This window comes from Rhopilema esculentum, chromosome 7 (genome assembly GCF_057945365.1).
Source record: "Rhopilema esculentum isolate cy_ngs chromosome 7, ASM5794536v1, whole genome shotgun sequence".
Taxonomy (NCBI): Eukaryota; Metazoa; Cnidaria; class Scyphozoa; order Rhizostomeae; family Rhizostomatidae; genus Rhopilema; species Rhopilema esculentum.
In genome coordinates, this window is record NC_142821.1 from 13,305,605 (window position 1) to 13,323,922 (window position 18,318).

Sequence of the window (18,318 nt, forward strand, 5' to 3'; positions counted from 1 at the left end):
AAACAGAGGTAATTTTGTTATGGGAGAGTACCGTCAGAGATCTAGCGTGACAGATGTATTGCAACAACTGAATAGGACTCACATGAATCACGTAGATTACTATTCAAACTGTAATATGTTGGAATACATAATTCATAAAATGTTTACAAATCAGGTTGCTTTGGACCCTAACATTTTCTTTTCCCCTGCAAATTGTAAGATCATGCCTTAATTCGGAAGGGTTGATGCTTGTAGATTTTCATTTTTTTATTCAATCGTTTCTGTACGGAATAGCCTGCCAGACAGTATTCGGATACCTTTTACAACCTATGTCGAAATCACCTCAGTAAATTTTAATGTTGTAGTTGACTAGGCAGACATTTGTATGACCCAAAAGGGTTGTTAAATGTAAATGTAATGATGATGATATGGTTCTACACTTCGTCTTCCAGGTTAATTCATATCTGCCACATTTGATGCAACAGCCCTTGATCCCTCTGTTTTTGTTGATTGTTTACAAAGTTATATGCACAACTAAAACCAACTCCTCTTCCCTGTTCTCAAGAAGCTTACACGCACATCCCAGTTAATCCACGTCTTTGTTCCCTATGATGCTGTAAGAAAGCCGCTTCAACCTCCATATGATGGTCCTTTCAAGGTTCTCAAGCGCTCTGACAAACATTTCCTTGTAGATGTCATGGAAAAACAACAAACAATAAGCATAGATTGTCTGAAAGTTGCTTAGACCTATGCAGATAACCAACATTCAACTGCCAGGAATATATCATCCCCATCCAATCATACTTCAACAAGGGCCCAGCCAGTTGAAAATCAAGTACCTGCTACTTCTTGGGCAACACGTTCTGGGAGACAAGTTCATTTTCTCAATAGATATGGACAAGCCTGAACATTCTAAAAACGTTATATTAACTTTTTCCCCAAATGCTTTTCTCATGCTTGCATTCTAGGGGAGGGTAGACCAGAAAAGAGCTAGGTTGGTGTCATCCGTCTGGGAAATTTGTTAAATATGCTTATTAAATACAACTCTAGGGCACTGATTCTGAAAATCGATGTTAGATGCATGTTCAGGCTCTATTTGAAAATAAAACCTGGATTTCATCATTTGTGTTTTAATGACTTACATCTTCACTACGTGCAGAGGATTCATAAAAAGACTGAATGAAAGTAATCTCAGAAGACAAGAACCAAACAATTTCTATTGAGAGAGAAAATTGGTAGAGTTTTGTATCTCAACAAAAGATAAATACATAAAACAAAACAGGTGTCAACACTAAACTCGAAAAATTCAATAGTTTCAACTATTCACTGCGAGATGTCTTCGATATCCTCATCAGGATTCTCTTCGAATTCATCACCATCGATTTCATATTTGTACGTGTCATTGTCTTCATCTTTTGGTATGAGGAGCTCACATACATTCCCAGGATAATTTTCGTTGCTCCCCGCGACTCTACCCTCATTGTCCCAGCCGTGGTTTACCGGGTCATTGTGTGAGATGATTAACATGTAAGCATTCCGATAGAGAAAGGCCAGATAGTTGGAACACATCATATTAAATATCAAGTTTGCCTTGCAAGGGGGAAGAAGACAGGTAAACAATCAGCTAACTTTTGTTAAATTTTTGCCAGAAAATTGACTGTCAAACTGCACTGACATCATTCAGTGTTGAATAACCATACAAACAGCAAACGAATTTCTCTAATCCTTCCAAAAGATTTTGACCTACTGCAAGCGTTGTTCCTAAATTGCAAAATACGTAAAGGAATTCTCTTCTTTTCTGCAAAATTCTCCAAAAGGCTACTTTTCCTTTCCTAAAAAAGGCTGATACGTAGTAAAAGTCCTCTTTTTTCCTCTGTTGATGAATTTGATCAAGAAATTTCTAAAATCTTTCGTTCTTTTCCAGTTCCATTGTCCACATAAATTCCGATATTGCCAATGTTGTGACCCAACAGTAACACGAGGATGTCAATATCTCCAGAGCAACATTGTATCATGACAGATTCCACATTCTGCAAATTGGCTGACTTTAGAGGGGCAATTAACTTTGTGTCGGCTTCCTCATGATTTGTGCTCAATTCAGAAATTATTGATTCTCATTTATCATGGTGCATGAATGAACTGTATGAAAAGAGCTTCGAGTAAAATTATCAATAACCGCTTTAGCTGGTAAACATGATTGAAATAGAAAGTTGGCCTATTTTTAAATTTTTTAATTTCAGGAAGTTAACTTTTTTAAACCGAAAAATAGCGTGAAAAGATGCCAGAATAGAAAAAAGGTACTCATCAAAATACTTAAAATTCTGTGAAGTCTGTGTTCAGAAACCATTTCCCCAATGAAAACAAGGCAAGAAAACACAAAATGAATCAAAATGCCTTTCCCTGGCTGCTCGCAAAAATATGATAAAAAGCACTCAAAACTTTAGTAACATGTCCGAATTGCCTTAGGACAAGGGTTCTTAATTGTTTTGAGTGCAGTGCCAGAAAAACATGTGGATTTTCTCCAAGGGCCACTAAGTTTTCGACTTTTACATAGCTTGTGTCAAAAAGTTGTACAAAGTCATAAGTTCTATATTCTACATTCATAAAATTTATGTAGTGCACTTGTTTTGACCACATGAAATAAGTTTGGGAAAGGCAGATGAGAGGAGAGAAAAGGAGGGCGATAACATTTAGGAACATGATGCTGGCTTGATGTAAGAGGAATTGGCTCAATGTACCAGACAGATTTAGACGCCCAAGGACGGGGACAACTTTCTAGGGGAGGGGGACTAAAAGCTTCAAACTGTAACAGAGTGTATAAAGCCAAAAAAAAGATTACACAAAAGATTGCCGCATGCGTTTCTTTTACCAGGTTGAATCAAGACAGTTGTGCTATTTTTAGGTTATAGCTTTAATATTTGTTATGTCGACTTAATGCATTTGAAGTCTCATCCAGGCACGGTGAAACATTTTTAACAGTAGGATCAAAACTTAATGATTGTGTTTGTATTATAAAAACCCGTCACCATGGTTGGCGCTAACAAAAATTTAAAATTATTGCAATCTAGGAATGGCCAGTAACTGCATCTAGAATAGAATTTGATGGGAGAAAAGCTAATGGTTCCATAGTTTTATTTATTTCAATGTTGACATGAAAAGAAAGGGGCTTCCAAAGTAATAGAATTATCTTAGCATTACAGCGAATAATCAAATTTTTTGCAAATGAACGAAACCAAAATATGATGGAGAGAAAAAAACAAATAAAACACAGTTTGGCAATAAGGCATTAGCCAGTGCCCTAGTCCACACATGCTGCTTCATACGCTAAGTCTGGCCTTGGGCCTGGGATCTCAGAAAGTGGAGAAGGGGTGAGGTCATGGTGATTTTATCGCCGATCAATTGAATTCAATAAAAGCAGTAAGAAAAACTAAATCGAATTCAGAATTTTCAAAGTGTAAGCCAAAAATATTTCTTTTTGATGAAGCGCTTGGGCGAGCCGGATAAAACAGGTGCTGTGGGCCGGAGTATAAAAATGGCTGGCCTAGGATAACATATCCACTAATTCCTTGATGCCAACAGGTCAGTTTATTTCAACAAATGAAAACACTATTTTATTACAATTTCTTTCTCCAACTGCTGTCACTGTATTATAAAAGCTTTGATTTTCTTGGGTTAAGTTGACACTGATGGAAAGCTTGCCTTACTTTCTGTTTGATTAAACTAGGCATCTGTTTGATTAAACCAGGCATTATTCAACCAGGCAAATATACCGAAGATCACCTGTACTTTGGCTTCGGTTACCTTTCTTGCTTTGGTTACCTTTCTTCTTTCTGGATCTTGCTAAATTGCATCTTCAGGAAGGGATACTGCTGGTTCTTCGACTAAATATTGCAAAGCCCATTGCTCCGGGACTTGCTATTTTGACATACATTGACATACATTGCTTACCGAGCACCGATGATCTTCGGGTCGGGATTTGCATCGACAGCACAGTATTCAGAAATGGCGGATTTTCCTGTCCGCTGTAAGTTCGGGATCTGATTTTTTGTATTAGTAATAGTTTTTTACTTGTAAATACTTTTATCGAATCAGAATGAATTGAGTGAAATGAATATAGTATGGATTGCCAGTTTTTTATTTGATTTAGCTGCAAGATCACATCGGTGATAGTGATACACTCCATTCATGCTCCATTGTGACCCCAAGGTCTGACAATGGGAGTTTTCAACTTGCTTTTAAACTGCTTTTAGAATAGATTGAAATTTATTTGCTGTTTTATATTGCATCCAATTTTATTTTTGACAAGGACTCAAAACAGCTTTAGCCCACAAATGAGGCCAAAAGCAACCTGAGCACTGACAAGCCTGAGATAGAAACTCACCGAGATTGGCAATGAATTCAAAGATTTCTGAATATTACAACTGGAATGCTGTAAAATTTGAAGCACAAAATGTTCTGCTGTAAGTATGTGTATAACGACTATAAAATTTTACTAGAATGCAAGAAAATATTTAGTATACATGGGCATTTAGTGCATTTAAAATATTTAGTATACATGGGCATTTAGTGCATTTAAGATATTTAGTACACATGGCGGAGGCTAAATGTTTTATTTAAGGGACTTAGTATGGGTCTTGCTGGAATATTGTTGCTTCATTGAGATAAAATTGCCTGATTGGACCTGAAATTTGATATACTGTTACTTTATGTAGAGTTTGGACAATTATTAACAAATTTCAATGACATAGAGGCTTATAATGGCAATCGTTGCCTTACCTGATTGGCTGAAGAAAGAAAATAATTCTTTATAGTGAGATAAAGCCTTGAGATATTTATCATTCACCCTCCTCTTTTCCTGAATCCATTTCAGTTGCTAAATTCTCCTCTACGATGGAATCTGATATTTGAAATGGCCTATTTGAATTTGATAAAAACTCTTTTCATAATGCAACCAATGGAATCAAGGACCAATCAGCTAGGGGACAGGCTAGATATCAAATTAGATTTGTAACATGCATTTCAGAGACTCATACCATAGGTAGATAGATGTAGATGTAATGGATTCTTGTCTAGCAGTTTAAATAACAAAGATGGTACAACCAATTATTTTGATACAATTCTATCGATAAAATAGTTACTCACTGTTTTGTTTTTAGCCGTTATGGTATAAGTCCATATTTCATTCCTACCGAGGCCATCCCAAAGACACCTCAGGGTACTTGGTCAAAGATATTTCTCACCCCTGTGAATTTACAATGAATTGTTTCCCCTTCCCAGGGCAGTTGACAACATGTGGTCTATGAGAATATACAGCTATACTGAAAATAATGTTTGCTTTCAGCTTTGGGCATTTACTAAACAGTTTTATTGATCTTCAGGCTGTCTAGAGGATCGTAACGTTAAGAATAGAACAAGACATTGCTCTCATATTGAAAGAGCATACAGACAAAATGAGGGCACTTGTGATGTTGCTGGATTTGTTATTTTCTCTTTCAGGTTTTTGTTGAAGCCATCATAAAAGGCCCATGATTCCTTATACCTTATTAATGCAGTATAATATGACATGGATGCACTCCACAATGTAGCTCCAACCAGATGATACCTAAAAGGTAGTCAGAATAAAAGGTATTGAAAGGCCTCTCCATGAAAAAGTTCATTGTTCAAAGTTAACTCTGGGGCACAATGCCCCCTGGTTTGTACTGTTATGTTTATCATTCATTAGAAAGGGCAATTTCATTTGTGACTCAATTGAAATAAGATGAATAAAGAAAAGACTGTAATTGCACATTTCCTGACAAGCAAGTCAGCAAAAATAGCCCCTGTTTGCATGTCCACTGCTCCTAAAATATACGCACAATCATTTTGGCAAATATTGTTTTTAATATTGGACATGTTCAAATTCATTTTAAAATTCACCTGACTAACGTTCGCTACTCTGTTCTGAAATTATAAGGTGTCTTCTTGAGAACACCTTGACGGTTTGAGAAACCATCAAAAATGACATAAAACGTGATACAATTTTTTCAAAACAAACCTTTGTCTATTCAATAGTCTGATACACATTGGGATATTTTCAAATGGTAGATTGCCATTCTTGCTAGGGAGGTCAACTTGTACTAGCAACAAGGGGGGAATTTCACACTTGATGAATTTCTTTGCTTCAAATGACCTTTGACCATTGCAGTAAAATTTTATTTCACTTGAAGAGAAATAAATCACTGTTAATAAGTTGAAAATGTTTTATTCAAAATAAAATTGATACTGACCTGTATATCAATATTATAAATTTTGATATTATCAACAATTCTCTTTCACCTTGCAACTTCATAAAGTGTAGGAGTTTGTATTTATTCTTCCCATGAGCTGCATGATCGAAATCAAATCTGCTTTTTATCAACTTAACAGGGAATCTCTTTCAAATGTAGAGAAATCCAACTTCTTTTGCAAGCCTTTTAACCCTCTATGATGTCTGAGTCACGACATTCAAACAGTTTGATTGACACTTGTATATCTTGTGTTTAGATTATGTTAATAGTTCTATAGCCAAATGATAGTTAAGGGGAATAATATCACAAGTCAATAGAAAGCAATTATATATGTTTCTTACACAGGTCTCAAGGCCCTGAATCAAAACATTTTAACCACTAAAGTTCATTAGGGATGGCTCAGTTGTAACAAGCTTGACTACAAATCTAAAAGGACCAGCACAATGCTTCTATAAGCTTCACTTGGTATTATACTAGAAGTACGCTTCTACAAGCTTAGCTAGATACAAATATAGAAGAAAAGTCAAAGACAACTTGTTATTTTCATCCCCTAGGTATCATTTTGATCGTCTCTTTAATCCTTAATTAGTTTGATCAATTTTTGAAAACCTACTTTTTTCCGGTTTCTGTGTTGAGCTGCTCACTTGGAAATGTGAGGTCGATTGGAAATGACTCTCCTTGCATTTTTCGTCCACAGCGTGACAAGGAACCGTTCAAAAGCCATTCATTGACAAAAGATGTAACATCATCTGCTAAATACTGCGTTGATCCAGGCAAACGAGGGAAAAGCTTGAATGTTTTATTCAATACACCTTGGGGGCATGCTGGACTAGAGCAAGTGGATCTAATCGAATGCTCAAAGGCGAATGAGAGATAACGAATAAACAACTCCTGTTCATTACGATACATGTTTATTGTGTTGTTGACTGGTTCTAATCCATTCATTTTGGCAATGTGCAACTTAGCTTCAAGATACTGGCACAGCGGCACGAATCTAAAGACTTTAGCTATTTCATCATTGTATGCCATGCTCCAAGCTGCACGATATGCGTTTGAATGTGCGAGATTTGCGACTGCTAGTAGCATGAGCCAATTATCAACTGGGCAAGTATTGGAGAGCTTGACAACTCTGTTCCCTGTTGCAATAGATCCTCCCTATAATGGTATCGCTGACCGGTCTGCACTGCAGGTAGGCTTTGCAACATTTTGTCCAGGACGGCTTGCAGGCCCACTTTCATAAAATTCTTCGGGTACTGGCGTTGAATTTGCTACATTTTCTGACTTGACCAGATCTCCCGTCACGATGCTTACTTCGACTTCTTTTTCTTTATCTTCACTGGACAGCTTGAACTTTTTTGACTCGCGAAATGCACTAGCTGCTTGACCACAGCGACCTCGAGACCTCCAGTGTGCTTGTTTGCGCTTGCGAGAGTTGTTTCTTTTCAATGGTAGAATTTTGTCCTTTGTTCCTGTCCTGTTTTGGATAAGGGCCTGCGACTTGCATGAGGTCAACGGGATACTTTGACTCGGATCTTTAAGAAGAGTTTTATCGACTCTTTTCACCATATCATTTAATGTATCTAACGTTTTTTTCAGCGTAACTCTTTCATGACACTCGAAGATCTTGCTCTTTAATGTTTCTAAAGAAGAAATACATTTACGACGAAGGATTTTTGCCGATTGCGATTTCAAAATTTGAAATGATTCATAATTTTCAAATTCATCCAGGGAGTCTCTCTCTTTGTATTTATTTACATTGTCTACATTGTGCCCGATATTTACTTCGACCCCGGTATCGTTCTCTACAAAGTTTTTTTTCCTTATTTTAGTTTCTAATGTCGCATCCTCCAGACAAGCAGAATCTGCCAATGCACGATGTAGAAGCCGATCATCAACTTTCAGAAAGTCTTGTTGTAAGTACGCAGCTGGCAAAGTATCCCAATCAATACCTGGAACGTATTTTAAGACGTAAAACATGTGCTTACATGGTAACTTATTCCGGCGCCAATCCATACAGTCGCATCGAGGGAGTTTCAAGTCGCAGGAGTAAACCTTCTGATCATTTGAAGATTTGACTTCGAACAATTTATTTCCGATATCTGTTCGCAGCAAGTTCTTATTCCCGTTAAAGTCAGTTTCAGCATTTTTTATTCGAGGTAAACAATGCTCAATAAATTTTCGTGGTCGCCCTTTAAGAAATGGGGGGACAAATGAGCCGTAAGACCGTATTCCATTTGTCTCTCTTGATTTTACATTTGCTGTCAGGAACTCTCTGTATAAGTGTGGTAGAAATTTGTTGATTACAAGTGATATTATAGCACATAGGGATTTTTCTTCAGATTTTTTGAGAAACTTGTATTTTAAAAGCTTGTTTAGAGACTCAGCTCCATTGTTTGTGTTAACATTTCTGTCTAGATCGCTCTCTCTGAATGCGCGTGCCCAGCGTTCTGGGCAAGACAACCACCACTGGTTGATGTACTCTCGAACGTTAGGTTTCGAATTCCAAACATGGAAAGATTTAAGGTTATCAACAGCAAGTTGAAAAGGATTAGTGTTTTCTTCATCATTTGCTGGGGCGTTGGCTACTGTCGTAGGTATCCCAGTAACTCTTTCCTTTCTTCATGACTTAGTGTTGACTCCTTTCGTTTCGTCCAACGTTCCCAGGCTTGCTCTCTGTGAAAAGCACATATCAGTACTTTTGTTCCGCATTCTGAGAATACTGTAAATGTAAAAAATAGTATCAATGCTACTTATATCTTTTATACTTATACTGATAATGGTGTCACTGTTTTGTGTTCTATATTTTTACTATAAAACCTTTACAATTGAAGATGAAGTTGAGATACTTCCGGTGCTTAAATGTATCGGGACAAAAAAATGAGAATACCTCTCATTGCCTTGGCCCGCGAGGAAGGCCATTGAAATCATCAAAGAAATCTACGTACCCGACTCAATAGCGTTTATTTCAATTTGGGAATAATCACACATGAAGAATTGTGGTTTCCAGCTTGGATTCCAATTCTTCAAAACAAGCAATGCCTCTTCAACCGACTCTGTATTTTCTTCTTGAGTGATAAATTCCGCTGAAACAAAATTTTGATATCTAAATTATTATAAAGAATCAGAAATATGAAAATTATTTTTTTCAAAAAAAGGTTTTTGAAATAGATTTTTCTAACATAATTTTCTTATATAGAGGTACCTTTTAGCAAAACACAAGGTCTCTAAGAAATGCGTTTCTATTTTTCGGGTTTTTACTGTATCATAATAACAAAAAGGGAGCACAAACTTAAGTACTTGATACCCACTATGCGACGAGCATGTTTTTGGAATGGCATCAAATGGCATCATGGCATCAAAATCCCGGTCTTTGGGAAAAAGATCATAATTATAACTGCGTGTTGCGGAGCTGGGAATCAAGCCTATATTTAGTTAATTTGAATTTGAATTTACCTGCAACTTTGTACCCAGCATTTGTATTTACGATGACAAAGAAGAAAGGTAACGCGTATTTTGTTGTTTTGTATGTTGCATCCATCAAGCATATGTTATTACCGTAGTTTTTCAACAGGTCTTGCTGCCATGGTTCTTGGTGGACGTAGAGTAGCTTTTGTTCAAATTGTCTGGATTTTATTTGGTGCGGATTGAATTTGCTAATTTCCGTTGAATTGTCACAATTGGGGCTGTTCAAGTCTTCTTGAAGCCTGTCTTCTCCACCATCACAAATTTTACTTGCTCGGAAGGAAAACTTTCGTTTTACCTGGTCCATACAGCTAAGTTTCTGTTTCGTGGCAGCTATATACATGTGGTTTGCAATGCACCTATCTCTTGGAAAGAATGCGGTGTTAAGTACATCTGGCTTTCTGCTGGTGTGTGCAAACATATCATTTAAGATAAAATCTTTCAGCAGCTCTCTCATTGTCTGGACATCGGATACACCTATAAGAGAATAGGTATATTCTTTTGCCATATATTCTCTACACTAGATCTCACATGGAGGTATCAAATAAATGACGAAAAACATTGTATTGAAGATAAAGGCAAACATCATTAAGGAATTTGTTACTCCGCGTATATATTCTCAACCTTTTTTTCTTTGTCTTGACGTTAGGCAAACTTGTCGCGTAGTTCAACATCACTTATTACGATTGATTGAAGAGTTTGTGTTTTGTGAGTAGATGGTCCTGAATTCATAATTTTCGCAGAGAGTTTCTCACGGAGTTTCTATTTTCTCTTCCTTTTAATTATTCACAAAAGAGAGACTGTATGCAGGCTAACTTTTTTTTTATATTCGTTTTTGATTTCATAGTCTATTTTCTTTTAAATCAGAGTAAAATTGGATTTCTTCAAGTTTCAAATCTTATTTTTTAGTTTTGTTTTGACAGCAAAATTTTCTACCTGAATTTGTCAGTTTGTGAATTTGTTCTTTCACCTTCTGGTTAATTGGTTGGCCCAGCCCGGCAAAAACACCAACAGCGTGCGATGTATGGGTGCATTGGTCCGGAACACACAGGTAATATCGTTTAAAAATTTTAAGATCAGGATTTCCGATATTTTCCTTCAACTTCTGCAACCACTCCTTCTTTGTAAATCTGTCAAACTACGAAAGAGGAAATATGCTTTATGGCTGAAAAGAACATTTTTGTTAGAGGAAACCTTTACCTTTTACCGAGGTAAGGAAAATCCAGCTGCTCTATTGCCTTGAAAATTGATTGGGAGTGAAAACAACTGCTTGGCAGCAATTTAATATATTTTCCGGCATATGCTTTCTGTCATTGACATTTTTTTTGGTTGTGTAATTATTTTCAGCATCTACTGTATGTAATTCTTTTCCAAATAAAATTTAAAAGAGCTATGTTGTGCTTTCGAAAACTACTGTCGATATTCCATTGTTACTTTTAACATTATTATTTAAAAAATCTAAAGTATTCTTACATGTCTGCGACTTTCAGTCTTGGCTTTATCAGATATGTCATAATCTGGGTACACTGTTCTAGATCGCACAAAGATCTTTGCAGGACATCCAAGTTTTCGCGAATCTTGCAGCCTCATTCGTCGTTTTTTCCAACTTGGATGATTATTGATGCTCTCCTGAAATTTCACAAATAAAAACCCCCATAATATTTTACACTAAAGATTCTTGTATCCTTATCTCCAAGATATTTGAAAAAATTTAATTTGTATGGATGGTATTAAAAAATTCTGGATTGCCAAGCATATTTTGTGCACAAGCGTCAAAATACCGCTGTCGTTACAAAAAAGAGGCAATGATACAAATTGAAAATAAAGAATAACCTCTGGCGAATCTTCTTTGTTTTTGTCATGTCTGTTCTGTCCGTAAGTACATTCGAGCTGCACATTAGATTCTACTTTAAATGGACTGCCAAAGAATTCTATCGGATTGTGTCCACGCGTGCTCTGCCAAACTGGATCCCCTAAAATGTAAGACAGGATACGATTAACTGGTTTCTTCCATATTCAGCTTCAATCAAACATCAAGGGTTTTTAAAAAAGGTAGATATATTTTCCAGGCATTGCAGTGATTTGTGATTTCATAAATGTGCATGTCATCTTTCGTCAATCATTAATTGAAGTCCTCTCGGCCGATACCAGCCATAACCACATGGGGGGGGGGGGGGGGTGCAGAGAGGCAACATTTTCTTAATATTCACAGTTTCTTATAAAAATACATGTATTCCTTCAATTAACCGTATGGTGGGGGTACTGATTTGAACTTTGAAATCTGAAAACTTACCTTCTGTACGATTTAGCCTTCTCTGCGGTGCTTTTCCCCCTATTCCCTCCGCTGCTGCATTTCTCTGATCTTCATCCCCTTGCTCTTTCTTACTATTTTGCGAAGCATTATTGAGCTGATCCTCACTGTGATAGTTTTTTCTCTCTACTGAAGTTCGCACGCAAAATGAATTTGAACTTACAGCAGAGAAATCATCGAGAAAGTTTTTATAGTTATCTTCCCCGTCTACATAACCTTTGTAGTATTGCCCAACCTTCTCAATGTTCTTGAAGTATGAAGAGATAACCCGGTGAAGAGTAGAAAATAAAGGGGGGCCTATACCCTCCGCCATTTTGGTTCGTATGATTTTCCCGCCAAAAAGTTGAAGTAATCTTTTTCCCGCCCATTATGTATGACGTAGTCACAATACTCGTTATTTCGATATTCGCCCTCTTTTTGAGTACGAAGCGTTTTCGTGGTTTTCGGCCGAAAACTGGTATGGACTTTGACCGCGGCCAATGTATGTCAAAATAGCAAGTCCCCATTGCTCCACAGTTCTTTCATGGAAGCAGCCATGAACCCTTTCAACTTTCTCTTCCACATGTGCAAATTTTTCTCTGAAGATTTGCATGGAACTTTCAATGTCCTTTTACGTCTGGAGAGCATCTAGTTTGCTGTGAATGGGCACCAGCAGGCGCTGAATAATCTTTTTTTTCAGAATCCAAAGCAAAGAAAATTTCTTACTCTGAAAACGACATTGACAGAAGCCCAATGATGATGCCATCTTGGCAAGCACCAAGATGAGAGTATTCTTTGTTCACCCAGAATCCTGTTGAAATAGCACTATATGCAACAAAAATAACACCCCAGTTTTATTACAATAAGCATGCTTTGCTATGGGTTCCATTTCAACGCCTTTTCTTCTAAACATTAGTAGAATATTTCTGGAAGGAGAATCTTTCGAACTAGACTATGACAATGTTTGCGCTTTACTTTTCTTCACTCATAGGTGCATCTACAGCAGCCTAGCCCTATTAAAAAAGCTATTTGGTTTAAAAATAGAATACATATTATATGCAGGGATTTGCTGTATCTAGTAGATGCTGAAAGGGAAGAAAACCATCCGGGCTATTGTCATAGCAGACCCAATTGAAAACAAGCTTTCTATAATTTTCAAACAAAAGTTGGCACCCCATCCTATATCTCAAAAATTCAGTTGATACCCCCAAAAAAATCTAAATTACATTTCATATCCCACTCCAAAAAGAAATGCTAAACGTACCTAACAATGTGCAGTTCATACATACTGGCTTCGTTTCCAGTTTGTTGTGAGTCTTCTACTCTTCTAAAGGGACCTATGCTTAGCAGAAAAACTATACATCATCAAAGCAAATAACAAAATTCTTCTAAACAAACGATCCGAATTAATCTCCAAATGCCGACACGAAAACAAGTTTTATCTCATGAACAATAGAACTCCACCTAACAAATTAACCTGTATCTAATAAAATTTATTTTGTCTAACTTTATCACACCTTTTATATATTTATACCGCGGTAGCAGGAATATTCTTCATTATAGTCTGTCTGATGAGTGCGCAAGCACAAAACTCGGAGTAACAGAGAACATGTCTCATTTGTTTAATCTTTCATTTAACTTTATCGTGGATGTTTCTAAGAGCACCTTCCTTTTCCTCTTAAAGCATACGTCACACAAAAAGCATACTTCTTTGGAAACACTTTTTCTTTGTTTCTTCAATCTTCCTTTGCTAACCAAGCCAGACGATTCGCCGACACTCCTTTTCCTTGCCCTTTCAAGCTTAGTGTTGCTATATAAGGACCTACACCACTTGTTATACATTGCATTGTTATCTCGTAAGGTTTCTTCAATACCATTGCCTTTTTCAAGTCTTTCAGGATCTAATGCGGTCAGCAAGCTATTAATAGAGAGTTTCCGATCGCAGACGCAGCTACGACGGGGACGTTTGCGAGGCCTGGAAATAGCGCAGTCAGAAAAATTGCATACCCCCCATGATTACTTCTCGTCTGGCCTACGACGCAAAATTCGAAAATTTCCGTCAGAGGAAGAACGCAGAATTTTTAAGGCAAGAGTTAAATGTTTTTGATGTTATAGTTTAAAATCAATATAATTTTGATTCATCGAGACATTAATCTATCTCTTCGAAGTAAAAACAGCTCAATTCAGGAAGCTTTCTTTTGCATTTCAGCCTTATCAAATCGACCTATTTCAGAGGGAAAATGGCAACAGAACCACTATCCAAAGAAATGGAAAGCCGACCCGTGTTTGTAGTCATATCGCATTGAATGTAGTTGTCATTTACTAACTGAACACTGTCTTATATTTCTTATAAATTATGGCTTTCTTATAACTAGTTAAACTTTGTCTAAGAGTTATTTAATCAAAAATGTGCCAGCTTCATAACGCATTTGAAGCTAAAATTTTCAGATATTTATTATTAAAGGGATTTTACCATCTATTACCAGCTATTATTAAAGCTTTTTCCCTTCACAAAAACACTATATACTTATCTATTATTCAACAAACTTGATATAGAAAACTTGCTTGGGACATTTCAGAAAAGAGAGCTTGAAGAAAGCTGAGAGTAGGACAAGTAACAAAAGCTATTACAAACATCTACCTGTTCTTCAAAGCCAACTTATCTTCAGTTATAAGTTAATCAAGTCCCCTTCAGGTTTCAGTTATAAGTTAAAAAGTTTCAATTATGAATTAATGACATGCAATTAAGAAAGTTGACAAAAGCAAGTGCTGAAAAATGCAGCAACACTAAGACACTTCGCTACTAAATGTTGACCTTTGTTTCTTATAAAAATGAGTGTTCGTCCAAATTGCAATCAAACTGCAATCAAGACTTTTTGCCAAATTCTTATTATGCATGTCAAAATGCAGCTTTCTACATTTTCTGTTCTTAAATAAACAGTTGTGTTCTTGTAAAAATGTTGAAGGTATCCTGTAAGATATACACCAGTCTGAAGAGCATGGCAGATTTATGCACCAGGTCAATGTAGTGCTGTATGCTGATATTAGGAACTACATATACACATAACATTTAGTGCCATGAGGTTTACACACAGAAAACCAACCTGAAATGACTTTGAGCATGTGAGATTTTATTTAGAACTGCCACACTCTCCAGACTGAGATATACACAATTATATCTAGAACATCTGTAATCATTTATGTTTCATATATAATTTTTGAGTGAAAAGGTTTTTTTTTGCCTTCAACCCTTCTTAAACCTTTTCAAACAGGCACAAAATGACATGGACCAAGCAGCATGATGTGCTAATTTGTAGAGAAGTGCTGGTTGTCCAGCCATTTCAATTTAGGCATGGCACCCATGACCGAGGGCAATGCTGGGAGCGAATTGCCAAGAATTTGAATTTGGTGGAGCATCCTCACTTCATAGTTGACCAAAGGTCAGTGAGAGATCGCTTCACCAAACTTGAAAAAGATTTTAAAAGGAAAAAGGCCAGCGAGGAAAGAGCCAGTGGTATCAGTCCAGAAGAGCCCGATGAGCTGGATCAGGCTCTTGAGGATATAACAGAGACTGCAAGGGAGCAGCAAGAACAGTTGTTGAGGGGAGAGGTAAAGAAGAAAAATGACATTGAGAAAGAAAAAGAAACAGCAGAGGCAGTGAGGAAGAGGGCAATGGAGAGAATGGGGGAGACAAGGGAGAGGGAGAATGTAGAAAGAGAGAGGAAGAAGAAAAGGCATGGGGGGATACAGTGGAGTATTTAAAGGAAAAGAGAGCGCAGGGAGTCAAAATAAGTGAGAAAGAATTTGAGTTGAAGAAGCGAGATCTTGAGTTAAAGGAAAAGATGCAGGAAGAAGAGATAAAGATGAGAAGGAAAGAGCAAGAAATAAAAGAGAGGGAACAACTTATGAGGGAGAGGGAATTGGAGGCAAGGCTGAAGAAAGATGATGAAATTATAAATATTTTAAGACAACAGCTGCAGCAGCAACAGGCTATTTTGGAAGAGGTACAGCAGCAAAACAAATTGCTACTGTCCCTTTACCACAGTAGACTGGAAAAGAAGGAATGACCAGGTTAAGACTCATAGTAAAAATGATGGAACCTCCAAGTGAAAATGCTGGTATTATTAGTACCAACAGATCCTCTGTTTATAAAACTCAAAAATGCCAGATAAAATTCATATCCAAACATTCCTTCTTTTCAAGTAAGAACTTAATGACTATATTATAAAGTAAGAACAAATTTTAGAAGATAAACATGTTGACAATTTTTGTTATAAAACCTGAACTAATACCATGACTACCGCTCCAAATAATTAGGTTGCAAGTAGAGAAATTTTTAGACAGGAACATTTCACTGAAGTACTAATGGCCTTATATTTTCATTTAGATAACTATTTTCTTAAAAAATAATCTTAATATCAATTTTCTTAATAGCAATTTTCTGACAGGTTATGCATTGAAAAGCCTATTTCAACAAGCTTTATATTCGAAATCACCTTGTAAAATATCTCAGCCTTAGATTGTTCTCAAATTTTTACTATTTTTGTGTCAGTTTTCAGGCTCATGTCCTGATAAAATAGTTCTACAAGACGAGATTGTGATTTGGAATTAATGAAATGTTGCTCTTTACAACTCAGTGTGTTCGAAGTGATATACTGTTTGTTTTGGAAAAGTCACATTTACTTAAGTTCTATCAATGGTTGACTCAATTGGTTAATTTTTTGTTTATCAATATTAATTATCCCATACACTGAGATTTCTATCATGTGTGATAAGATAAATCTAAACTTGGTACCTTTGGTAGCTTTTAAAAAAACTGTTTGGTAGGTTTTAAAAAAGCTGTTTGGTAGCTTTTAAAAAAGCTGTTTTTTTTAAAAAAGCTTCAAGAAGTGGTGGCTGCAGATTGAAAAAAGCAGATGTGTTGTTCCCATACAGGCAAGTAAGTGCATTGCGTAGTAGGGCACAAACAACATAAGTCTTTCCAACTGCACTGAGGCCAATCTTCAGATCTTTCTTGAAGTCTGTGAATTTAAAATAATTCACAATATCACCAAACACCCACTCAACAGAAATACGAACCCTGCTCATGGATTGATTGAAGGCTTGCTCTTGAACAGTGAGGTTTGGTCTTCTTGCGAAGGGGCATTGGAGAAAAACTCTGAGGATATGCAGGATCTCCATAGATGCACAAAGGCTGGCCATCAGGTGTAAAGGAATGTTGCTCCAACTGATTTAAAAACCTGACATTGCCAGGATGCCACTGTCATGCCTTCTTCCTTCAACTGGACCAAAGAGGTTGGCAATAAGTCCATTAGGTACCACTACCGATTGGAACTTGATTGCGTGCACTCTTTTATGGCCGTTATAGACAGCCCTTTGATCCTGGTTTGGTCTGCAAATGGGCCTGACTGTCCCATCCACGAAACCCCAACAGTTGTCTAATGCAGCACCTTTCTGATGAATGGCATGTGCATATACCTTCAGATTATGGCGTGACAATAATGGCTGATCAAGGTTGGCAAGGAGGTATCCAAATCTGTCGAAGATATGGTCAATCACGAGATTTACGACCATACAGAGTTGTGATACAGGCCTACCAAAACGAGGGATGAGATCAGCAAGTCTGCATGGGTAAGCAAATCTCTTTAGGGCGATGCACAAGGCTTCGATTTCGTCTACCACCACACCATTCTGACACTTGAATATTTCCAGGAGGCGCAAAGCAGCTGCAAGTCTAAAAATGTCATCCTTTTTGAAGCGAAATTACACTTCACATTTGTCTTCTCGCATCTCAAAAACATTAAAACGTTCGTACTTAAAAAACGGAAGGCCAACGTGCAAATTTTTCGGTGGTCATCTAATAGAAGAAGCAGCTCTTCGTCGTCGATATCGCCCTCATCGTGCAATAAATACAGCATGTCATCCACTTTAGCTGATTTAATTTTGGCCCCAATGCACGTCCCCGTCGTAGAATCGGAATCTTATTTTTTTACATGTGCAGGAGGACGGAACGGCCGCGCTATTTCCAGGCCTCGGAAACGTCCCCGTCCTAGCTGCGTCGGCGATCGGAAACTCTCTAATATTCAAGTCTTCTTTTCTGTCTTTTTGACATAAACAGCATTTCGCTCAGTTTGTTTTCCATTTCTTGTCATCCATGCTCTCAACGACCAGCTGCAATTATCTATGTGTCCAATCAATAACAGGAAATAAAATTTTGACATTTTTGTAAGAAGGAGACTGCATTTATAGACTGGTTTTGATTGAGTACCATTAATTGATTGACATCACCAAATAATAAAATGTTCACATTTAAACGAGATA

The 18,318-nt window shown here is 37.0% G+C and overlaps 3 pseudogenes across 1 annotated transcript; 1 reads left to right on the forward strand and 2 right to left on the reverse strand.

Annotated features, from left to right (window-relative positions):
* Positions 1-565: 565 nt before the first annotated feature.
* LOC135688184 (uncharacterized) lies at positions 566-12,331 on the reverse strand (annotated as a pseudogene). Its single transcript, XR_016143891.1, has 9 exons — positions 12,001-12,331; positions 11,541-11,680; positions 11,181-11,336; positions 10,644-10,845; positions 9,699-10,184; positions 9,191-9,328; positions 7,404-8,964; positions 1,307-1,569; positions 566-734 (listed from the first exon to the last, which is right to left on the reverse strand). The product of XR_016143891.1 is annotated as an uncharacterized LOC135688184 (transcript).
* Positions 12,332-15,276: 2,945 nt separating this feature from the next.
* On the forward strand, positions 15,277-16,064 carry LOC148960037 (uncharacterized; annotated as a pseudogene).
* Positions 16,065-16,827: 763 nt separating this feature from the next.
* Positions 16,828-17,787, reverse strand: LOC148960038 (uncharacterized; annotated as a pseudogene).
* Between the last annotated feature and the right edge of the window lie 531 nt (positions 17,788-18,318).